We start from the raw sequence: 25276 nt of genomic DNA, 5'->3' as shown, positions 1-25276 counted from the left end.
CTTGGGTCTCAAGGCTATGCGGTCCAGTCCTCAGAATTTGTGTGGAATGAACTGGGGGCTCCCAAACCTGGCTGATCACCAAAATCACAAGTGTGTCAATGGGACTTGGGAAATGCCTCAGTTCAGGCTCCCCTGGTGACTCAGATCCAGGAGGACCCGGACAGTGCCCGCGTATCAGTCAGAACTGGACAGGTTCTGCTATGGGAACAAACAACCCTCACCTCTCAGTGACTTGACATGAGGAAAGTTTCTTGTTTGCTTGCTCATTCCAAATGATCACCTTGGATTGGTTCGGAGCTCTCCTGTAACTCGTCACTCCAGGTTCCAGGCTGACAGAGTGACCACCATCCAGAGTGTGTCTGACCCCTGTGATGGGGGTGGGGAGGGGGAACGTGGTGAATTACAAACCGGCTTTGCACACCAGCTCTGCCTGGAAGTGCCACTCATCCCTTCTGCTCACATTTCTTTGGCCCGTCGCGTCTACCAAGAACTATGGGGAGCTCAGCCCTGTTTCAGGTACCTGGAAGGAGAACGGGTACCCGGAGTCTATATTTTTTTGAAAGCCCTACAGTTTGGGGAAGCATGGCACCAGATAGCTCCGGAGGAAGATCCTGGTGACATCCTTTAGCACAGTCATCCCATCTCTGATCGGGTCTCACACTCACCAGGGCCTCAAGGAAAGGGGGCGGGGAGTGTGAGGGTGAGGCCTGGTGACCGGCTGGTCCTACTTGTGAGTGCTCTTGTGCAAACAGCCTGGTTAACGAGCGGATGGGAAAGGATACTGGATGATTCAGAGAACCGACTAGAAGCCTGGCAAACCAAGTTCGGGGAAATGGGCAGGGCACACCCAAGGGAGGTCGGGCAGCCCAGTGACAGACACCCAGTGTAGGTGCTGCGGCCAGTGCCATTGACTGCTGACTCTTGACCTTACCGTCACGGCTACACATCACCTCCACCCACCTGCTGTCCTTTGAGGGTCAAAGCCCAGAGCATGAACATCCCAGGGGCTAAGCCTGGGTCATACACAATCTAGAGGATTGTCTGGCTCCCCCCACCAACAATACTACACACTGGTGGGCACCCCAACTGGTAAGGGAGCTCTAATGTGGGCAGACGTTTCCCACTGAGATTTACCAATTCCCTCTTCAAAATGAACTCATCTGGAAGGCATTCAAGAGTTCACCTGATTCTCTAAGGAGCTTCTCCACTGCTTGTACACAGGGGAGTAAAGAGAGAGAGGTGTGGGTTTGCTTATCATGTCTGCATTGGTTCCACAGAGGCCGCCAGTCTCCACCCAGCAGAACCAAGCTGACTGGCTGGGATGCGGTTACTCCTCTGTTCACCCCAGAAGGACGGGGCTGAGGAGCAGGAAGGCGGCTTCTTCACACACCTGCCTTCACAGAACAGACAGAACAGTCTGTCAGCGGGGGTCAAGGTTTCAGTGAAAACAAGGTGTGAAGTAACCTTCATTGGACTTGAAACGGTTGAGTAAACGGGCATTGTTGTTTGTCATAAATGTTGGCTGCTGATCAAGTTATTTTGACCCACTTTTAGCAACAGCCTTTCCTCACAGCCTGGGGCCCACACGGACACCTATGATCCAGGCACACTTGCTGGGGGAGGAGGCCTCGGCCCTTCTTAGAACAGCTCCAGCGATGGGAGGAGGAGAGCAAGATGGGTGTCACAGCTTTTCCTAAAACAGTGATTTACAAACAGGACCCCCGGGGTCCCGTGTTTGTACAGGCCTGGGTAGAGAGCCACCAGTTAAAATATAAGACACTCATTTAAATTTGAATATCAGGTAAACAAAAAAAATACTTTTTTTTTTAGTATAAGTATATCCCATGCAGTTTGGGGATATACTTACACTCCAAAAAAAATTTTTTTTTTTTTTACTCTTCTGAAATTCAAACTTAACTAGATGTCCCGTATTTTTACTTGCTAAACCTGACAACTTTACCTGCATGTGCTGCTTTGCTTTTATTTGCTTTGGGGCTTAGGTTAGATTTTTTTTTTTTTAAATCAAACTTCTTACTGCCAAACACATAAAAATTTTGAAAGTCATGGCTAGGTCTTCGTGGTTTTTTTTTTTTTTTCCGCATTGAAAATCTTAGCTACAGCGAATGTTTCATTCATTCTTTCACCCCACGCACATTTTACGGAGCCCCTCTGACCGCCCAGGTACTGTTGCAGACGAAGGGGCTAGAATGAGGCAAATGAGGCAGAACCACTGCCCTCCAAGAGGTCTCCTGAGTCTCTGAGAGAGACAGATAGCCAACCACACACCTCACGTGGGCAGAAGTGCAAGGTGCAGGGAGGTGGCTAACACCAGGCAGGTCTCGGCAGAACAGGGAAGCGCCAGGCAGGGCAGTAAAGGGATGCCAGCCAGGCACTGCCACTGGCCCTCGAGGAGGTTGATGAGCACAGAATTGGGGAAGGCACGGACTCTCTTGGACTCTCCTTTTCCTCTTACAGTTTCATCATGACTTGGTTGAGACTGATTAAATAGTAAAGCATCCACTTTGTGTGTGGTTGACTTATAAAAAAATATGACACTGGCAAGACATTTCCTAGGGGCATTTTTAGGATTGAACACTGGGGTCCAGCCCAAGGTCCGCTGGTTTGGGCTAGAGAGGATATTGTCCAGAAGCCACTTTTTTTTTTTTTTTTAAATGTTTAGGTTTTGAGAGAGAGAGAGAGAGAATGAGTGGGGAGGGGCAGAGAGAGAGGGAGACATAGAATTGGAAGCAGGCTCCAGGCTCTGAGCTGTCAGCACAGAGCCCAATGTGGGGCTCGAACCCACGGACGGTGAGATCATGACCTGAGCCCAAGTCAGATGCTCAGCCAACCCAGGCGCCCCTCCAGAAGGCACCTTTAACCGTGTCCTCAAGACTCTGTCCTGACCCTTAGCAGTAACAATCATGCGGCCGAGAGAAATTAAGAGATTCTGAAGAAAAAGACACGTTCAAAGGGCAAAAACACTCTTCACCTTATTAACTCCTAAGTAAACACGCCAGCCGGAGTGCCAGGTGAGTAAGCTAGCAGGAACCCAAGTGTGTGAAGGGCGGAGCTGTTCTCTATCGCTCAAGGAAATAGCAAGGGTAAAACGAGAGTTCTCTTATTATGAACACTAATCATCTGCTTTTTTTTTTTTTTTTTTTTTTTTTTACCATTAGAGAAAACTATTTCCTTTCTGGAAGAGACTCTTTTCTGGGAACCGGGCCTGGTTTTCAGTGAGTGTCGCAGCCTTTCCACACGTAGCTCGGGACTGGGCACCTGAAGCTGGGTGTCACAGGGGCTGATGGCGGATGGGGAAGAAGCAGCCTTGGAGCCTGGACACTCTTGCTGGGAAGGCGTGAATTCTTCAGCATGTGACTGAGCCAGCATGGGCTCAGCAGCAGCGTGGGCTGTGGAGACGAGGCCCAGAGAGAGTGTGGTGCGAACAACCACGCGTAGCCCGAGCATTCGTGGGCCAACCGCGGGCCTGTGGAAAGAATGTCATTTTCTCCTGCTCCCACAGGGAACTAGAAATAGAACTCTGCCCTTTGTCCCTGAGCAGCTGAGGCAACTGCCCGGCGTGGGTGTCACCGACCACAGGCCCCTTTGTTCCTCTCTCCCACACTCTCCCTCTCCATCCCTTCCTCCCTGACCTTAGCCCACAGCCCATGGACACTGCGGGCTGCGCCCAGGCCTGCCGTCTGGCATCTGGGCAAAGGTGGTTTCTCCTGCCCGGCACCGACGGCCCGTCTGGAATGTGCCGTGCTCCCGGCTGTAATGAAAGCGCACGACTGCTTCCTCACGGGCGTTGGCATTGCCACCACAGCCTTCCTCAGGCGCTGACCCCGACCCGGGGCCATTCAGAAACGTACGGCTTCTTCCCAGCAGCCACCCCAGTGTCACACACAGGCGTCTGGGGTTTTCAAAACTTCACCGCCTGAGACCCACGGTGAGAGACACTCTGCCTTTTACATCGCATCCCCCGCATGTGTGAGGTAGGTTCCAGGTGATCTCCACACACGGGCCCCGTCCGTTCTTCCTGCTTCCAGGCTTTCCCAGGGTTTGGTGAGTGGGAAGGAGGGAGAGGAGTGAAGGTTAGTACTTATTCCCCACGGAGGTCAGCTCAGGCTGGCCGGCAACTCCCTTGGCTGATGGTCACAGCTCCTGCCTGCGCCCTCTCTACATCCCTCTGCCTCCAAGTTCTGGAAGTGCCTTCCCCCTTTAAGCCTCGAGCCTAAGGCTGCTAATGAAGCCCCGGTGCCTAGACCTGGCTCTTCACTACCCCTTCCGATTTCCGTACAGCCTGCGAACACCTTTGTAAATAGTCCCTCTTATTAAATGCCCTTTAAATGACCCAGTCAGAATGTGCTGTCTTTCTATTGCTGTTTTCATGTAGCGTGTGTGTGTACGTTCATGTAACACACACACGCACGGATGCAAGACTTCTGAACATTCACCTGTACTGTGATTCTACTCTAACTGTTAAAAATGCTCATCCCACCCACTGAACTAATCCCGTGACCCACTTCCGGGTTTCCATCCCCCCGTCTGAAAAGCACTGCTTAGGACCAGCCCGGTGGAGACAGCTCTTCTCTGGCCTCGAGGTAGCTGCTAGAAGAGGTCAGCAGAGAACAGGCCATGGAGGCCATCAGATGACTGCAGAATGGGTGTCATGTGGGACTCCCCTTGGCACAGTCTAGACTCCTCTTTGGGGGACAGTTCCCTTCTGTGGTCATTACATTCCAGGCAGCGGGTTTCCACTTTGCAGGCGAGAAAACCTGAGTTGGTCAGAGGCCTGTGAGATGGCCATGTTTGGGGGTGACTCACTACAACACGAGTGTAAATACCGGTGCTGACTCAGCCACTCACAGTGAGGATACAGCCATCCGAGTGGGCTGATGAGCCACATTCTCCCATCAGCACCCTTTCTCTGGTGGAAATTCTGTCCGGAAAGCCGGGCTGTCACAAGGGCCTTGGCTGGCTCGGCTCCAGAGCAAGGGTTGGGGGGGGGGGGTCTCAGGAGCCTGGAGCACACCTGGGGTGGCCTGAGCACCTTCTTTCTAGGATATCTGCCTCACAGCCTCTCCTTTGTCCTCATACCCTTGCTGACCCACCCCCTCAGGCTGACCCACTGACTTTCTTGTTCTGTTCCCATCTATGTCTGCAATTGAAGCTACTTAAAAACTTTTTTTTGTTCATGTTTATTTTGAGAAAGAGAGAGAGGGAGACAGACAGAGTGCAAGCAGAGGAGGGGTAGAGAGAGAGGAAGGGACAGAATCCGAAGCAGGCTCCAGGCTCTGAGCTGTCAGCACAGAGCCTGATGCGGGGCTTGAACTCAGTGAGATCATGACCTGAGCTGAAGTCAGACGCTCAACCAACTGAGCCACCCGGGTGCCCCTGAAGCTTCTTACTTTAATTTTTGGTAGCAGTGGGTGGGGGTGGCTGTGTCCCCTGTGGCCTCCCATGGCTGCTCAACAAGGAGCCAGCACGTGTGTTTGGTGGGGGGGGGCAACAGGAATTCTTCATCTGCCAGGTGGTCCAGAGATGTATGGTCGGGGTCTAGACCCCATCCTGTAACGAGCTGATGGCATAGCACCGGTTTCCCCAGTTTGGACAAAAGGAGACTGAGGCTCGGATAGGTCAGGTGACTTGGTTGAGGTCATAGCATAAGCCAGTTGCCGGGTGGCCCTAGAAGCTGTCCACGAATACACATGTGTAGTCTGGAAGGATGGAGAATGCTCCCTTCCCCATAAGCTCTCACTCTCTGGAGGCAGGAGTGTGCCCTTTTCAGTAACTTCCCTCCCCACCCTGCTGGCCACTTGCAATGCCGAGGGAGGGGTGCCCTGTTATCTGCACTTGCTGACAGACACAGTCCAAGGACCAGCTTCTTGTCACAGGGAAGGCCAGTGGGAGCCTCAGACCACAGGGAAGTGACTCCATGAACACACCAGACCGTGGCCAGTGACTCAGCTGCCTGGCTGATGGACGTCAGTCTCTCACTCTGTGGCCCTTCCCTTTTCTCCCCAGAACAATAACAAATCCTGGCTCTGTGATCTGGTCACCATAGGAACTGGAAAACATTTGATGATGTGGGGCCTCTGGGACAGGTGGGCCGAGTAGGTCCAGATACAAACAACCCTTTCCTGTCCCTTCACCCCCAATCCGGGCATCTCACCTACTTGGAGCAGATCAGGTAAACAGTCAGGGGCAGTTACACCATCATCTGAATTGAATGACCTTGCCTGAACCAGGAAGTCTGGGGGGGTCACAAGTCTTTGTGCCCATGGGATCTGGCCCAAAGTCCTGTCGGGACGAAATGGGACTTCAAGCACCCCTGTCTTCTTTGGAGACTGAGGATCACACAGTGTGCCCCCACCCTGCATGCACGGGCCCCGTCCTGGGCTGTTGGGAACATGAAGAAGGGAGATACCACCCCCATGCTCAGAGAGCTCCTGGTCTGCTGGGCACGGGACACATTCCTGGACGGAGTTTAGGTCCCAAGGGACATCAGGAGTCACCAGGGAACACTGAGGAGGGAGGCTGGGAGGGGGTCTCTGGTACGGGATGGGGTTCAGTGGAATGGACCAGAACTTTCCATTTCCAACAAATCCTGGTTGAGTGTGGGGTGTGCTCAGCCACTCGCGCACGACGGGTCACGGAAGACCACTGGGGCCAGGGGACTGGATTCCTGTACAGGCTCAGCCACCTGTACCTTCTCTGCCAGCCGCTTTTCAGACCTCCCATCCTCCCCATCGCTCGTTCAAGACTCACGGGCGCCCTCTGTATAGGGCGCTCAGCTCAGATGGCTTGACAACAACATCCCACCCTCCCTTAAGATTAAACAGGTTCACACCCAGACTCATCTCCCCCCACTCCCCACCCGACGTTGCCTCTTCCCTAGAGCACCAACATTATTCCGTTAGTTCAGCCATTCTCCTTGTCTAGACAGCTGCCAATGTCTGATGAACCTCCTTCCACATGAGTCTCTCACATGGGGCGCTCCCTTTCCTCCCCGACAGCTGCCACGCCGGGCCACCTTGCACGTGACCACCGTAGCCACCTCCTAGATGTTCTCTCGGTTCCATCCATGCTTTCTTCCCCCGTTTTTAAACCTATTCTTCAAGTATCGGTATTCCTGGGGGTCTTGGCCTCTGCCCTCATTTCCAGTATTTATAACTTTTTGTTGGGCATCACCTCAAGCATTTCAGATTCAAAATGTCTGGGACAGGGCTCACATCCTGCCCCCACGGACCAACTTATCGTCTTCTATTTCCTCTCTCGGTTCACGGCCCAGCCCAGCCAGAGAACCAGGGAGCCCTGCTGCTGTCCTCCGCTCCTCCCTCTTCACGGCTCCCGCCCCGCTGGTGAGCAAGGCCTACTGACTGCGGCCCAGGAGTGGCTTCTGCTGGCTTCGCTCTTCTTGCCTGCCAGCTCCCCTGCTGCTGTTGTGGACGCGTGTGCCAACCTCCTGGCTCGTCCCTGCCTCGTGGCTTCGTCCCCTCCATCCTCCTCCATGCAGGGGTCAGAATTCACTTTCTAACACACGGCTCTGGTTATGGGACTCCTGCTCAGAAACGCTGGATCTCCTCACTGCATGAGAGTGACATCCAGGCCCCTTCAGGAGGGCAGGTGAAAGCCTCCCAGTCTGGCCCCCAATCTTCCTTTCCAGCCTCATCTCCCAATGTGCACTCACATTCATTTTCTCTCTCTCTCTCTCTCTCTCTCTCTCTCTCTCTCTCACACACACACACACACACACACACGCACACACGCACACACTGGTCACGCCAACCTGCTGGTCTCTGTTCCTTGCCCTTTCGTAGTGTTGCCTCCTTCTTTGCGGTGACTCCTCCGCCTGAAACCCCTTCTCTTCCCAACCCAGGGAACCTCCTCCCTCCCCAAGGCCCCAAGTCCAGTTCAAATGTCTTCCCAGCCCCACACGCCACACGCCACACGCCCCACACGCCAGGTCCAGAGCAGAGTGCATCACTCCCTCCTCTGTGTGCCCACAGGACTCGAGCACTTTCCATACTGAGCAGTTCTTGCTTCTGGCCTCCTCCCCTGGCCTGCGACCAAGGTGCTGGTGCTGTCTTATTCCTCTTCGCTGCTCTGTCCCTTCTAGCTCTAGCCACGTGCTCCGGGGACGCCGCCCAAACCCAGGACCCACGCTCCCAGGCCTTCTTCCTCCTGACCTCTCCCTCCCTGGCTCTTAGCCTCTGCCTCAACCTCCCCACCTCTACCCACAGTCTCCCTCACACGCTGGGACCAGCATGGCCCTGTGTCCCTCACGAAGGTCACCTGACCCTTCCGTGGGCAGGACATGGGCTCTGTAGCCTGTGCACCTGAGCTCGTGCTGCTCTCCCTCAGGACCTCCTCCTTCCCTCTGCCCTTCCTCTTGCCCAGCTTTTCTGCCTGCGCATCCTTATTCATTTTCCGAGGGGGTGCAAACCCCACACCCTGCTGGGAGCTGCCTTCAATCCTCTCAGTCAGGATTAATAACCCACACCCCTCCCCCAGTGCTGTTCCATCCTTCTGTCAGGGCTCTTAACCACGTGCTTTCTTCCCCTGACTGTGGGTCCCGGTGTCACTTATTTCCATTTCCCCATGGTGCTTTGCACCTAGTAGCTACCCCCCGCCCCCGACCCGCCAAATGTCTGTCAAAGTGTTGGATCCTGCCATTCCCTGTGCAAGGCCCCGCAGTGGCTCCCTGGGGCCTATGACAGGCTGGGACCGCAGGCACACAGGGGAGCACTGGCCTGTGTGCTCATTCTCTGATGGTGGGGTTCATGAAGCTTCTGCTGCTGCAGTGGGGCACAGAACCCTGGGGTCGGGGGAAGAGTGGTGCCCTCAGCTCTCAAGTCAGCCACCCACAAGGAAACCTCCCAGCCTCCCATGCCTGCTGGGGACCAGCAATTGCTGGAGATTTCCTCAGCTCCTTCCTCGCCAGCCCTGGGATGCTTCCTCCCCTCTCACCATCCCTTCCTTCCGTCATCTCCATCATCCCAAATTCCTGGAGTTGGGCATGCAGAGACTTCTTAACTGCCCCCACCTCCCCCTCCTGACACCCTCCTCCCTCTCTCCAATCCTATCTTCCTGCATTTAACATAGAATCTGGTTCACCCAGCCCCTCCCGTCTGGCACACTCTACAGGCAATTACTCTTGCAATTCCCCTTCCCTAGAACCCCTCCCTTCTTTTCTCCGCTGATCCACATCTGTGGTTCTGGTCTCCCCCTTCTCTCGAATTCTCTGACGCAGAACTGACTCCTTGAGCCACATTACAGCCCTGTTGCAACCAGCAAGCACCACACCATTTAATATTTAATTATTCTCCGCACTTAAAAAAAAATGCACATTTTCTTACCCCACCTCGATTATAACCTTCTTAGGGGTGAAGCTATTTTTTTTTTCTTGCTGGGGAAGGCAGGAGAATGTAGGCTTTCTCCAAACTCTCTTAGCTTCTTGTTTGTGCACACAATTTTCATAGGATCATCTATTAAAGTCATCTATTAGAGGTCTGATAAAATCTTTCTTGGACAACCCCGAAAATATATCACAGGTTACAAGGAGGCCTCACACCATAGACTTCCTGGACTGAAAATATTTGGACCGGAAGCCCAACCTCCTCCTTCTGTCTAGCTTGTTGGGAGGGCTCTCTGAAGGTCAGGACCTCCACACCATGGCAAAAACTGCAGCCCTATCACGTGGTAACCGAGGAATGACATACATGATATCATTGGAGCAGCGCTGTGATGCTTTCATGATCTTGACCCTGTGCCCAAGGGCAGGGAACCACTTGTTCCTCCCCTTGGCTCTACAGAGCAACTTGTCTGGAGATGGGGGGCGAGGGGGTGTGAATCCGAGGCCCTTATGACGTCCCACAGGCAAGCCCATGAGCACCTGGGGCCCCCGTGCCTCCTGGGAACATGCGTGGCATGAACTGGGGTCCAGGAAAGGCTCAGGGGTCAGTGCTCAGGGCTCATTTTTCTCCTTCTCTTACTTCCCTCCAGATTCTGCCCCTTCATCCCGTACACCTCACTTTACCTCTTTCCTGCCAAGCTCACTGTTCCTTCCACCCACACTTCACTTCCACTGAGCTCCCTATCCAGTCGCCCAGGCACAAACTCTCAATAATCTCTACCTGGCCCACCTGGGGACTCCCTTCCCCCTTCCTCTCCCTTTCCTCCCTCTAGAAAACGACTTCCCACAGGGCACCGTGGGCAGTGGCTGTGGCCCCTGGAGTTGGCAAGCACCGGGGTCTTCTGGAGCCCACTTTCCTCGGGCCACAACACGTATGGAACCACTCACCGAGCACTTACATTGTGGGCTCTGGGGAAACAAGGGGGACGGGTCTCGGGATCTGGTGGTGAGGCAGGGGGTGTGGTAAACAGGTAGGCCAAGTGATGCGCCGTGGTGTGGAGATGTACCGGCTGCCAGGCACAGAGGGGCAGCCAGCGCTGTGGTGGGGAAGGCGGCGCAGGGGAAACAACGTCCGGGGGAAGCCTGCAGAAAGGTTGGTGGTTGGCTACAGGCTTCGGGAAATCCTGCTCTACACAGAAGCCAGATGGAAGGGAGCATCTTGGGGGAACTGCCGGCAGGTCCATTTGGCTCAGAAATGAGTGAACGAGAAGGGGAGAGATGTAAATGGGAGACTCAGGCAGCAACCCCAGTCCACAAAAGGAGACTGGACTCTGTCCAGGAGCAACGGGGAGTCGCTGAGGGGACTCACACAGGGACTGATGATGCTGAGTAGCTTAATGTCGAGATACTCATTTCTATACACATAATGGGGAAAATTCAGAGGGAGGCTTGCTCCTGCCCAAGTTCACATTCAATGAGTATTCTAAAGAGGAGAGGCCTAGAGAACTGCCCCAAATCCACAGTGAGCAGGACCGAGCTGGCCCTGGGATCTGTGTCTGCACTGGGAGAAGCAAGGCATCGGGCAAAGAGGGCAGTGAGTGGAGAAGCTGAGACTCTTTGGTTCTAACTAACAGAAGTAGCCAACTTGATCTGACTCAAGCCGAAGGAGACACTGGTTGTGAGGATGTTAGGTCCAGGGCAGGACAGCAAGAGACCTTTTAAGAGGAGTCCCGATTCAGAGGCGGGGTCTTCTCGAGACCTCCCCTCCCATGCCCGCCTGCAAGTGTCTATGTCGTCTCTTCTCTCTGCAGCCCTTCCTTGGTCCCTCTGGCTGCTGGCAGGGCCTGTTTGCCTCACCGACCTGCGGGTGGTGGCTGATAGGCTGGCTCCAGGTTTTAGGTCCAGGTTCTCAGGTGAGAGACTCTGTGAGCCCAGGAGTATCTGGTTGGCTGCTGTGGCCAATGGTGTCACATGTACAAATCCAGGGGCTGGGGCTCATGATGGGTGCCGGGGGTAGCCCCCAGAAGACTGTGTACCCCAAGGCTGTCAAGCTCAGCATGGCACGCTGTCCCCCCCAGCTGGGTATACAGTTCTATAAAACTTTATAAGCTTAGAGGAAGAAAATATGCAGATCTCTATAATCCAAAGGACTTTAATGACAATAGTTAATACCTTTGAGCACTTACTCTACGTTGGTTACTTTGCTAAATGATCACACGTAGTCTCTTAATTCTTGCGGCCCTGTGAGGTAGACGCTATTATTGTTTCCAATTTATAGATAAGACAATGGAAGTACAGAGAATTCTGGCTGAGCCTTCCTGTTCAGTTTGCGAGGCACAACACCTGCCTTAGAGTGCAGACGAAGAGAAAGGCTGCCTTCGTATCCAGGGGTATGCTAGTAAATGTTTAACAGCCGGCAATCTGGGGAAGAGTTCCAATTTATAGCATTTGCTGATTTCCAAGGTATAAATACTCACATGGCTGATTTCAAGCTACCAACTTCCCAGGGCCAGTTTGAGCCGGTTTCTGTACACACGGACTCTCACCCATTTTGGGTGACGGTGGGGGGGGGGGGCAATGTCCAGGAGTTATGTGATTCAGAGCAGTGTTCTTCAAGGGTGGTCCTGGGGACCAGCCCATCAGCAACACCTGAAAACTTGAAATGCAAATTCTCTGATCCCACTCCAGGCCGAATGAATGGGAAGCCCTGGGGGTTGGGAGCAGGAGGACTCAAAGACACTCTGTCTTCACAGCCTCTCCCCTCCTCACCCTGCCCCCCTGCCCCGGGGCTTCTGATGCATGCTCATTCAAGTCTGTGGACTGCTGGAGCCATGGGGCCCTGGGCCCTTTTGCAAACCCAGCTTGTCCAAGTCTTTTTTTTTTTTTTTTTTTTTAATATTTCTTTATGTTTTTATTTATTTTTGAGAGAGAGAGAGAGAGAGAGAGAGAGAGAGAGAGAGAGAGAGAAACAGAAACAGAGTACAAGCTGGGGAGGCGCAGAGAGAGAGGGAGACACAGAATCAGAAGCAGGCTCCGGGCTCCGAGCTGTCAGCACAGAGCCTGACATGGGGGTCTCGAACGCATGAACTGCAAGATCATAACCTGAGCTGAAGTCAGATGCTTAACCGACTGAGCCACCCAGGCACCCCCAGCTTGTTCAAGTCTTTATTCTGCGGTTGGAAGAATGGGGCTCATTTCCTACTCCTTGGCAGATGGGCAAACTGAGGCCAGAGAGATGAAGTTGTGCTGGAAAGTGGTGGCTGAGTGAAGTGGGTTAAGACATCACCCTGCCACCTTGGTCTGGTGGGGCAGATCTTGGCAGAGTCCCTCAGCCCTGACCCTCTGCAGGTCTGTGAAGCAATGAGTCCTGGACCCCCGGGGCGGGAAGGCTGAGCTCTGATGGCCAGAGCAGAAGGAAGGAGGGGGAATCCAGGGGCCTCTAGCACTGGTTTTTCTGAAGAGAGAGAGAAATGAGGAAAGAGGCACATAGAAGCCTGAGGCTCAGTAGCACCTGGCCCTGGTCCTGGCCCTTTGAGGGGGCTCCAAATCTGCAACAAGTCCTGGGACTGAAGCAGGAGGGGCTAGACCAGCAATCTCCAGCCTCAGGTCCCAGCCAGGAAGACCTGACAAGGTTCCTGGGGCAGAGATGGGCTGGGAGCCCCAGGTCCAAGGCCCAGCAAGACGTGTCCGCTGTCTGGCTGTCTCAACAACTTCCCTCAACCCCACTCCAGATTTACTATTAACCAAAGGCAAACAAATCGAGAGCCAAGTATCCGAAATGATGCAAATACCGTGTCAGCCCCGGGAGGCCGTGCAACACCTGGGCAGTCAGCGAGGGTGTGATATCACCCGAGAAGTGCTTGGCGCGGGCTGCGGGTCACGTGAGGTCGCCCGTGTGCTCCGGTCACACGGGGGGAGGGGGTTCCCCACTGAGCTCAGTGTTTCTGATGGAGAACCAACACACAAACAGAAACTGTCCTGTCACGATGAGATCCGTAAGTCACGTGAGTTTTTCTCCCCAGAGTTTTAGTCACAGAGCAAAGATTCAGGGCAGGCATTACTCAGCAGAACCAGACCCCGCTGGGATGCTGGCCTGCTTTTGCTTTGGCCGGAAAGTCAGAATTCCAGTTATGCTACTTGGAGGAACAAAGTTCTGTATAAAAGGTTCCTCAAAGGCATCTGCTCTAGAATTTCTTTAGCAAAAATCCTGGACCCAACACCACTCTAGAATTTCTTTAGCAAAAATCCCGGACCCAACACCAGCCTTCGCCTCCCTACTGGGCCACTATGCCTCTGTGGTGTCTCCTCTGGGCTTGGCCTCGATGTCTCCTCAGGGGTAGGCAGGCTGCTGGAGCCTACACTCCTTCCTTCCAACCCAGAGTGGCCCATGTGGGGATGCTTCAGAAATTGTTGTTAGGCTAAGGGAAGATTTGAGCTTTAAGCAGACAAAGCATCCTGCTCAGCAAATGCTGCGCAAATGCCTGGTTGTAAGCTGAAAGTTGTAGGCAGCAGGGAGGTATGAGGTGTTCGGAAGGAGGGGAGCAATGGTCCACCTCCATTCTCCTGCCCTTAATCTTCTAGGCTCTCACTCTTTGCAAAGCACCTGTTGATCACCTGGAATCCTGACACTGGGTGATGGTGTGGGCAATACATAATAAGCTGGCAGCTAGGTCACTGCCCTCAAGAGGCTTACATTCCATTTAGGAAGATAAAACTATCACAGGCTAGCACAGTAAGAAGCAATAGGGAAGAGCATGTGATTTCCCACAAACTCAGAGCACTGAAAAGCATGGATGGTCCCTGTGCTGGACACACTGCATCTGAATTCTAACCCTGCCACTAACTAGCAGCTGGGTGACCTTCGGCAAGTTGCTTAAATTCTCTGAGCCCCAGTCTACACATCTATAAAGTGGAGACAAAATTCCCAACTCCGAGGGCTGTTGTGAAAAAAAAAAAAAAAAAAAAAAAAAAAGGTTGCAAAACAGTTGGCAAAATGCGCAGCACACAGTAGGTCCTTGATAAATTTTAACCGTCCCCTTAATTCCATTTTGGGCCAAGATGGGTTATAAAAGATGAATCTGTCCGGTTTCCAAACTTGGAGATTAGAAGCAATGAAGTGAAAGGAGGCTTAAAAAGAACAGGGAAAACTAACACTTAAAGCCTGACAATGAGGGAATATTTAGAAAAAGTATAAAAGCAGATGACTAAACCAAATAGTGCCTGGGGACCATATAGTGTGGAAGCAGTCATCCCCACAGCCTCCCTCCAGGGCTATCATAACATAGGACAGCAGAGTCAATGATGTTCACAGTCAAACCATGTTCAATAGCCTCTAAGGAAGCCAGGGATGAGCATAATGCGTTTTAAAAACATTTTCATCCAAAATATTTAACATGTTTAAAAAAGTGCTTGATGTGTGCGGGGCTGGTAAATTTTCAGGTGTCCAGAAAAGACACGATTTCCCAGTGGTTGGATTAGCTGGGTTTTCACTCTGCTTTTCATATATTTGTCAGAGATTTTAGAATCATGCTGAGCACGTGATGGGGGCTTAACAGACTCCTGCTGACTGATAAATCCATGAAGTGTTGGAGTACCAGTTGCTCTGTTTTCCATTTTCAACCACTTTAGGCATTAACTGATTGAGGTCAGGGACAGGCTCCATCTTCTCTTTGAATAAGACAATAACCATCTCCAGCCTCTCCTGACACCCCCACCAACCTGTCCCTCCACCTATATTCCGGATTTTAGTTGACCGCACCATCACCTGCCAGACAACAGCAATAACTCCCTTAATGTAATTAGCAGGTAACTGCAGTCCCAGATGCTGCCTAAAGGGGGCGCTCAGCCACAGACGCTGCATGGGCATCTTGCGTGCACTCTAACCCCCGAGCTTCCAAGTCTGAGGTGAAACCTGAGGCCCTAGGATTTCCTTGGTTTCGGGACATCCCTGTGAGAGTGGGGGATTCGAGTTCCTTTCCACTTGAGGCACACAGAAGACCCGGAGGGCAGGAAGGTAGCCCCAAGCACAGGGTGCCCAGAGCTTCACTGCTGGTCACCTCACCCAAGGCGAGAATGTTCCCAGGACACTGAGCTGCCTGTGTTGCTCCTCACATGTCCTGCCTCCACCCAGCTCTTGACGGGGGGGGGGGGGGCAGACTCTGCTGGCTGCTGTCCAGAGCAGGAGGGACTTGGTCTCCAGCAGAGACCCACTTGCCTCTCTGCCCTGCTGGTCCTCCCAGCCTGGAGTGGGCCTCCCACTCTGTCCCTTGCCTTGCCTCTGGAGTCCCCCACAAAAGGTGCTCTCATCCTAGTTTTGCATTTGATTTCTGGCTTTTATTTCATGTTGATGCTTTTTTTAAAGTGTCAAACAGTTTACAGTTTAAATCTTTCTGGGAATTAGCTGTAATAAGACATCTTTATGTTCGAAAATGGCCACTTGAAGCACTCTAGGAATCTTTATTTCCTATTCCTCCCAAGCCCTGTCCAGGTCCTGGTACGGATACACGCTGTCTGGACCTTTCTTCTTTCCTTCTCTACAGAAGCTCCCTGGGGAGGTGAGCCTGGAGGGGTGAAGGGAGCATGGTGGATTCTGGAGTTTGAATCTGGATGCCATTTACTAGCTGTGTGACCCTGAGTGAGGTATTGAACAGCTTTAGGTTTCATTTGCCTTATCTCTAAAACGGGTGCTGGAACTACTCCATCATGCGTGAGGGTAACAGGAGAGGCCTCCCTTCCCTCACTTACTTAGTGAACTGCCTGGGTGCATGGTAAGTTCTTATCTGATCCCCCTGGGGATGATTCTTATCTGATCCCCCTTCATGAAAGTCCTGCCCCAAGTGGGGCAGAGACCACGAATTACCCACTCCAACCCTACTCCCCCCTTTTCTGTACTAACAGAATCCCAATTTCTATGTATGGGTAGCAATGTGACAAGCTAAAAAACTATATTTCCCAGACTGCTTTGCAGTTAGGATGTGCATGGATCACAGTTAGGATCAATGAGGTGTAAAGGACAGTCATTGGGAGGGGCTTCTGAGAAAGTGCTTTAAAATAGACTTGGGGTCCCTGGGTGGCTCAGTTGGTTCAGCATCCGACTTCAGCTCAGTTCACCATCTCATGGTTCATGAGTTCAAGCCCTGCATCAGGCCCTCTGATGTCAGCATGGAGCCTGCTTTGGATCCTCTGTCTCCCTATCTCTCTTCTCCTCCCCTGCTTATGCTCTTTCTCTCTCAAAAATAAACATTAAAAAATAAATAGAATAGGCTAACTCAACTGTGCTCTTCTGTCCTTTACTGTTTCCCCTTTTTCTTGCCTGAAATGTGAATGTGATGTCATGTGATATGGCCTTGTCACATGACCACACAGCAGCACTGAGGATGGTAGTCACACCCTAAGTACGGCAGAGCAAAAGAGTAGAAGGAGCCCGGGACACTTGAAGGCACGGTCTGCCGGACCTCAGGATTATGTCGCAGTTAGTTAAGATTTCTACTACACGAAGCTAGTGGGTCCCTGTGGATATGTGGGCTGACAGCCTTGCCCTCTTTTCTGAGCTCCAGTCACACACATGGTCACAACCGTATCCTGGGAGATTTGAGTCAAAAGCAAAGGAGCCTAACAATCTAGACTTTTGGGGAACATAAAGTTTGAGATTCCCGAAGGATGTCTCAGCACCCACAGCTGATGAGGCCATGCACTCAAGTTCTCCATCACCTGGTACTTAGGCAAGGTTCTTACGCAAGGCAGGTGAATGCGGATGGCAAAGCAAACGCCGTTTGCAGTTCTGTGGGATTTGTTACCTCATCGGCAGTGTGATGGGGAATGCACTCGTAGAGGCCAGCAGACCTCCAGCCCGCCTCTGAGGTTTGGGAAAACAGTCCGTTTTGTTTATACATGCATGAGTTCTAGACCATGGAGAAGTACTGAGTCCCACCTTGGGCGGTGTTCATTTTTTCTTCCCATGTCCACATTCTATATCCCCAAAGAGCTTGATTGCAGTTGAATCTAAAGGCGTTTGCTGTGCACTTTCCACATGCAAGTTTCTGTGTGAAGTGCTGGGGGGCGGGGGGGGGGGGACTCAGAGATGGAAAACACCCAGGCCTTGCCCTCAGGCAGGGAGCTGACAATCTAGCTGGGGGACATAAGCATATATAATTCTCATGAGTGCAGGAGGTGTGGAAGGGCAACCACAGAAGTAGAGGGGGAGGGGGAGGTACAAAGAGGTGGAGTCTGAGGCCCAGAAGGGGAGCTGCATCTGAGCTGGGCTTTGGAAACCAAGTGGCATTTCAACAGGGGGTCATGTTGTGTGTGTGTGTGTGGGGATCTTGCCCAGGCTGACGAAGCACAGGGACCAGGAGACAGCAAGGTCACTGGCATGGAGTGATTTCAAAATGGTCACAGTCTAGTGAGGCTACACTGTTGGGAGCCAGCAGCAGTGAACCTTGGGTGCTGGGCGTGGGAGATAAGGCTATGACTGAGTTTGAAAATAAAAATAATGGTGGCCAGCATGCACTGGGCATGTAATATGTGCCAGCCACCCTTCTAAGTACTTTCTGTGAATTAACCCACAATAACCCTATAAGGTGAGGACTACTGCTCTGCCCATTTTACGGGTCAGGAAACTAAGCTCTCACCAAGGAAAGGTTGGTTTGCCCAGTGGGAAACCTCTGAGAAGCGCGAAGGATTCAGCCCATTTTGGCTCCAGGGTCCTACTCTTAGTGACTAAGCTATAGTTGGAAGGGTGGGGATGGGGATCTTAAACACCACCCTGAGGGGTGTGGTTCTGCCTGCACAGATCTGTGAAATGCACAGGGGGCCTTCAGAGTTGCACTTGTGATTTTGATGCATCCCTCTGGGGGCGGTTCTGTGAGGAAGGGCTGGTGCAGGGGGAGAGTCAAGGCAGAGGACCCATTAGGAGGCTGGAGTCGAAGAAACACTTGAGGGGTGGCCTGGGGCAGGGCCGAGGGGACAGCCAGGGATGGTTCTTGTGAAGCACTCAGTGCATCTGATACTGACTGCTGCTGAGAGAACACGAAGAAGACGTTTAAAGAGATGACAAGGGAGGCGGAGGAACCTGGGAGGAGAAGAAGGGCTGTTCAGATATGATCAGACTTGTCCCCAAATATATCCTGCAGATACGTCGCCTGTACATGACATGATGTATGAGCAAGCGTATTCTCTGAGCTATTTTATGTGATCACAAAGGACCAGAGCCAGAGTAAAAGTCCATCAATGGGCCACCGTTTAAATACATCATGACTTATCCATACATCAAAACGCTAAGTTTTTGTACAGCCTGTGAGGTAAGCATGGTTTTCACATTTTTTAATGTTTGGAAAAACACGAAAAATATTATTTTGTAATAGGTGAAAATTACATGAAATCCAAATTTCAGTGTCCATACATAAAATTTTGCTGGGACACAGCCACGTTTCTTCACATATGTATCATCTGTGCCCGCTTCCCCATCACGAGGGCAGCTGAGCAACGTGAAACAGGACGCGGGACCTGCAAAGCCAAACAATTTACTATCTGCTCCTGCACAGAGCAGGTCTGCTGGCCCGATGTAGACTGTCTGGAAAGCTCCGTGAGAAACGAACCACGGCAACTGCCTCTGGGGACAGATGTCCAACAGACAGAGTTGGAAAGGAGACTTCCTGCAGTGCAACGTTTACACTTTTTGAATTTTGAATCGTGTGAATATTTAACTATCTTTAAGTTTAATTTGAAATGTAAGAGAAAAAGAGTGGGCCCTGTTTCTCATCCTGAACTGAAGGAAGAGGAATGAGAGAGGGCAGAAATGGCAGCCGATGCCAGCTTCAGTGCCAGGTCTGGGAGAGGTCACAGGCATCCCGCCAGAAGAGGTTGCAAGGTGAGCCTGGGCTTGACCTCAGCCTTGCACTTGCTGAAAGACCCAGGACAGCTCTCCTTCCCTGTGGGGGAGGGGTCCGTGCTGCTCAGGTGCTGAGATGCCCTGCCCCAGAGGGGGCCCAGAAGACGGGCCTCTGTCTCTCTGCCTGCTGGGGAGGATGGAGGGAAATGGACACATAAACCCAGACTGTGACCTCATCAGCCGGTTGAGAAACAAGAAGGAGCACAGACTGGGAATGTGCAGTGGTGAGAAGGACACGAGGGGTCCGAACACTGGGTCTTCCCTAGCCACCAACTGTCTCTGTGACCTGAGGTAAGTCATTCTGCCTTTGGGGCAGGGCTCTATCCCTGTTGCCAGAGGCTTGGACCAGACTGACAATCATCCAGCTGCCACTTTCCTGCCCTCTGCCCACTAGGCACACTATTGGGCATTCCTCAAGACTTCACAGGGGACCTGGATTGAAAATATGACAACAGGGGTGCCCGGTTGGCTCAGTCAGGTGAGCATCTGACTTTGGCTCAGGTCATGATCTTGCAGTTCGTGAGTTTGAGCCCTGCGTTGGGCTTTGTGCTGACAGCTCAGAGTCTGGAGCCTGCTTCAGATGCTGTGTCTCCCTCTCTCTCTCTCTGCCCCTTGTCCGCTCACACTCTGTCTCTGTCTCTTTCTCAAAATAATAAACATTCAAAATTAAAAAAAAAAAAAAAAAGAAAAGATGACAACAAACCAAACAATAGGCAGTCTCACCCAGATGAGACTCTAGGACATGTCTCTACATGTGGTTCTGTCACTCCATAGCTCCAAGAGCCTCACTACTTCCCCTGATATAAGCCCTTCAGGCTGAAGGGAACACCCTTCAGTCATTGGCCAACCAGTGGGGACATCACAGCCCTGAGTGATGGCCAATCTGGCAGAGCAGTGGCAGGCAGGAAGTGGCAGGAGGGGTCGATGGGCTTGGTGGAGGGCCCCTCTTGAGCAAATCCAGGCAGATGCATTAATAGCCCAAATGCTGGGAATAGCTGTAGCAACCGCATCTCCAGAGAATTTGTCCCTAGGGAAGTCCTGTGTGTGTGTGTGTGTGTGGGGGGGGGGGGGCATCATCAGTAGAGGTCTCTCCCCCTGAGCAAGGCATGTGGCTGCATTCTCCTGCATTCTCCTGGCCCTCATGGTCAGGAATAGCAGGCCCAGAGGCCGGCCAGCATCTTCAGAGAGCACTGGGTGTCATGCCCAGGGTTGTCCTCAGGCCCTCAAGCCTGGAACCTCTGTTCTCTCTCTTCCCTGTAAGTCCCTATGCCTCATTTATGACCCAGCTCAAAACTTTCCTTTTGAACACAGGGGCCAACTTGAAGGGGTTCAAGATGACCAAATCTGAGGTAATTTCATCAACAAAATAAATAATAATCAAAATAGATTATAACATAAATTAAAGGCAAAATAAGAAATAATGGGTCTATCCGATATAGACAAGTATTTGAATACATACATACGGGAGAGGGGACAGCTCTTTCTCACAGCAAAATTCCAATGAATAGATGTTAGAAGACACAATGGAAATAGAAAGCCACCGTTCGGCAAACACTCACAATAATGATTGTTTAAAGCAGGAATCATCAGTGGAAACAAACATTCGTGGGTGAAAATGTGGTAAGAAACAGGATGTTTACATAATCTCAAAGTATTTCCCCACAAGATGCTTGTTAATTGCAAAGCGGAAAATGGTATCTTTACAGCGGAAAAACCTAGCAGACACTGCCTTAGGCAGGTGATCAAAGTCAACATAACAAGAAACCCAACAGATTGGCCTCACGTACGTACTGCCCAATACAATGCCCTGAGAAGGGCACAGCATCGCTTCTGTGGTGTTCTTGTCAAAACACACGTGCTGAGGAAACACCAGCCAAACCCAGCCAAGTTGAGGGACATTCTACAGAATAACTGGCTGGTACTCTTCAAAAGTATGAAGGTCACGAATGAGTAAGATGAGGGAACTGTCCCAGGAGCCTAAGGAAACATGACAACTAAATACTACGTGGGGTCCCTGCACTGGCTCCCAGACCCGATGAGGTACATGAGTGAGGCAGCTGATGAAATCTGAAGGAGGTTTGTGGCTGATGTTGATTTCCGTTTTGAGGACTGAACTGTACATTTGTAGGATGTCAACACTTGGGGAAACTAGGTGAAAGATATTCGGGAATTCTTTGTACTATTTTTGCAACATTTTATGTAAGTCTGAAATTATTTTGAAAAAACAAAACAAAAACCTTTCCTCTTCTGTCCAACTTCCCCAGAGTTAATTCCCTTAGCTGTGTGTAGCCGGCCACTTGGCACATGGTGTTTCTATCATTTGCTAACATGTCTGTCTCCCTCAGGCTGTGAGTCTTAGCACAGGGACTAGGTCTCTCTAATTTACCTTTTGGCCTCATCTTATAAACCTTATCTGGATGGAAGCTGGCTGTCAGTCTTCCTCTTCAAGAAACCCCCTTCCCCACCCCCTTCCTTCTCCCACTGTAAAAAGCACTGCTGTTCTTTCAGTGGCTCAGACTAAAATCCCAGGGATCATCCTCGATGCCTCTCTTTCCCTCTCATCCCAGGACGGGCAAGTCTTGTTGGGGGTTCTCCAGTAACCAGGGTTCTCCAGAGTTTATCACCACACAGACCATCCCCCACCCCTCTCCAGCACCCTCGGCTGAGGGCACTCATTTCTCAGCAGAACATGAGCCCCATTTGCTAACCGATCTCCACCTACCTGACCCTCAAGGGCCTTTTCCATGAAGCAGCCAAGGAGATCTTTAGAAGGGGAAAATCGCTTCACATCACTCCCTCCACTGGCTTCCCATTGCTGTTAGTGTGAAATCCAAATTCCCAGCGCGTCCCACGAGGCCCTACCTGCTTTGGCCTCTGCCTTCCATCTGACCTTACCTTGACCCTCTCTGCCCTCACTCCCCCTGCTCCAGCCACCTGGCCCTGCCATCTCTCCATAGATATGCCAAGTCTGCTTCCATCTCTGGGGTGTGGATCTTCCGCAGCTCTTCGCAGGACTGTCTCCTTCTCAATGTTCAGGCTCAGCCCAAAAGTCCCATCCTCAGACATCGCCCAGTGTGTTAGCTCAAGTAATCCTGTTCTTCCCCAGACACTCTTGGTCCCTGTATGGGTTTGTCAGGGCTTGCGCAACAAAGCACCACAGATTGGGTGGCTTAAGAAACAAAGATTTATTTTCTCATAGTCCCTGAGGCTAGGAGCCCAAGATAAAGACGTCAGAGAGGCTGGATCCTTCTGAGGAGAATCTGTTCCAGGCCTCTCTCCCAGCTTCCAGCTGTTTGTGGAAATCTGGTGTTCCTTGTCGACGCATCACCCCGGTCTCTTATCTTCACGTGGCCTTGTGCTCATGTACCTCTGTCCAGATTTCCCTTTTTTTATATGGACACCAGTCATAATGGGTTGGAGCCCACCATAATCTCATTTTAACTCGATTACCTTAAAAAATAAAGCCACATTCTAGGGGACAGCACCAACATATAACTTCTTAGGGAACACAGTTCAACCTAGGGCCGTCCCATCACCCTGTTTTCTTTAGGGCCTTTGTAACCATCCGAATTATCTCATTTATTTGTGGTCATTGTCTGTGTCTCCCCAACTATAACATAATCTGTACCAGGGTAGGGATCTGCCCCAACTCCAGGGCTTGGTCCTTCTCCTGCTGCACAGAGGGACACCAGCCCCTGTTTCTACAGCTCGAATCAGGATACCTCCCTCAGGCTGCCCCAGGTGAGAGGAAAGACCTGCCCTCATTCACTTTCCACAAGCAACCATTCCACAAGAATGCTCTACATTCATCACTTAGCTCACTGCCCAGCCAGAGATTTGTGGCCTCCAGCCCTGGAGCCAGCCACACATCCCAGAGCCCAGAGGTACCATGCACACAGTAAATACTCAGTAAACACTTGCTGAATGAATGAAGGCCACACAGTTTGGGCGCTGACCCAGGTTTCCCGCCCTCTAGCCAGTGTGGCTCGTGGTTAAGGGCCTGGACTGTGAGGCTAGACTGCTTGGGTCTGCCACCTAAGAGGAGACCTGCGTACATTACTTATCCAGTCTTTGCCTCAGTTTCTCCAACTGTGAAATGGAGATGATTATAAAAGTACCTCCCTAGTAAGGTGTTGTATGAAATGAGATCAAATGTAGTGAACAGTGTCTGGCTAATAAGAAGTGCTCTGTGCTGACCCAGGCCTCATCTTTTAGCCTGGCCTGAGGTCTGGGAAAGTTCCCGATGGCCAAAGGCAGGTGTCTCTGGTCAGCTGGGTGCAGGGGCTCCAGGTTTCCCTTCAGCATCCATCTTCAGAATCCCCATCTACACAAGGGAGATTTTGACCATAAAAGCCTTGGCCAGGAACTGGGTTTTGGGTGGGTGGGCCTTGGAATTTCACCGCTTCTTCTGGCTGACTGAGGAGAGGAAAAAGGAGGATATAGCTCCCTGGACTCTTTCTGGACTCCTGACGTGAGGTAGGCAGCTTCCAGTTGACTCAGCAGGCCACTTTCCTCAGAATCAGCCACTCTGATTCAAAACTGTTCGTGTTGCAACAGGCTCACAGCCACCCCCGGAAAAGCTGACCCCCCACTCAACTTGCTTCCTGATTTAATAACTATATATAGCCATACTTATAGACCTTTCTATATATGTATGCACTTAGAAACCAACAAAGCTAAAAATACCCCCCCTCCCTACACCTCACTTCTGTGTTTTCTTTGTTCCTCGTTCTTATTTGTGGCTTTTGAGACTGGAACTTGCTGTCAGGATGGAGTGGCCTCTATCTAGCCGTGGGTGGCAGGGACACCAGAGCACACACTCGGGGAGATGGGTGTGAGGGATCCAGTCCCAGCTCTGAAGTCATGTTCTGTGATTATCTGGGATATCCTTCCCCTCACTAGGCCTCAGTGCCTCTCAAGTTGATCAGTGTCCCTCATCAAGGAGGCATTGAACTTGATCTAAGGTGTACTCTTCCTCTCTCATTCACTGGCTGAGTGCAACGGCATTCATGGGAAAAGGTGACACACACACACCAGAACCACTGATTCCTGTTCTTTCTACATTTACCGAATATTTACGGAGCCCTTACTGTGCATCTGATAAAAATCTCTACCCTCGGGGAACTTACTATATTCCAGTCAGAGGAGAAAAATAAACAAAATAAATGAAATATATAGCCTGTTTGGTGGTAAGTGTCATGGAGAAAAATAAAGTAGAAAGGGGGGACAGAAAATGGAGGGGGGTGCAATTTAAATTGAGGAGGTCCTAACTTCCTCACTGGCAAGATGGGGTTTGCATAAGGAGGAGGAGTGAAGGTGTGCCCAGGAGGAGGGGGAGCAGGCATGCAGATACCTGGGAGCGGGGGGGGGGGGGGGGTGGGGGGTGGGATGGAGTGTGCCAAGCAGAGGAGATGCAAATACCAAGGCCTCAAGGTGTGAGTGCATCTATACCTGGTGTACTGGGGGGCCACTGTGGCTGGCATGGAGGGAGCAGGGAGGGAATGCGGGCCAGGACCTCAGGTGGAGGGGTAACATGGGCCAGTACTATGTCTGGGATGGGGTGTCATTGGAGGGGTTTTTGCTGAGCAGGGACCTCAGCTGACTTTTATCTTCCCAGGATAGCCTGGCTGCTCAGTTAGTTTATAACAGACCACAGGGCCCAAGAATGGAAGCAGGGAGACCAAAGAGAAGACCCCTACAAACTAAACTAGGGCTGATGGTGGTTCAAAGCAGGGTGGTGGGGCGGAGATGGGAAGGAGCAGATCTGCTGATGGTTTGGGCATGAGTCTGTGAGAAACAGAAGCCAAGAGTGACTCGAAGGTTATTGGCTTGAGCAATGATGGAATTGCCACGAACTCAAATGCACTGGGAGAACGAAAGGTCAGGAACTCAGTTTGGACCCACGCAAAGAGAGACACCCATGAGGCATCCCAGAGGGGACCCTGAGTGGGCAGTTGGATGTATGAGCCTGGAGTCTGGCAGAGAGTCTGGGCTACGGATCCACGGCTGAAAGCGGCCCACAGGTGCATGTG

The 25276-nt window shown here is 51.7% G+C and overlaps 1 protein-coding gene across 7 annotated transcripts in view; it reads right to left on the bottom strand.

Annotated features, from left to right (window-relative positions):
* Window positions 1-25276, bottom strand: part of PACC1 (proton activated chloride channel 1) — a 167829-nt gene that overhangs the window by 80856 nt on the left and 61697 nt on the right. For 6 of the 7 annotated variants that reach the window (XM_060643881.3, XM_060643876.3, XM_078441315.2 and 3 more), the window contains one exon: window positions 222-366. The exons of the other annotated variant lie outside the window; for it this stretch is intronic. The gene's annotated coding sequence lies outside the window, so the exon portion shown is untranslated. The remainder of the gene's footprint in view (window positions 1-221; window positions 367-25276) is intronic. 7 annotated transcript variants of the gene reach the window in all.

The sequence above is a fragment of the Panthera onca genome, chromosome F1 (genome assembly GCF_046562875.1).
Source record: "Panthera onca isolate mPanOnc1 chromosome F1, mPanOnc1 haplotype 2, whole genome shotgun sequence".
NCBI lineage: Eukaryota > Metazoa > Chordata > Mammalia > Carnivora > Felidae > Panthera > Panthera onca.
Note: the sequence above shows the minus strand (reverse complement) of the source record. Positions and strands in the feature narration are given on the sequence as shown.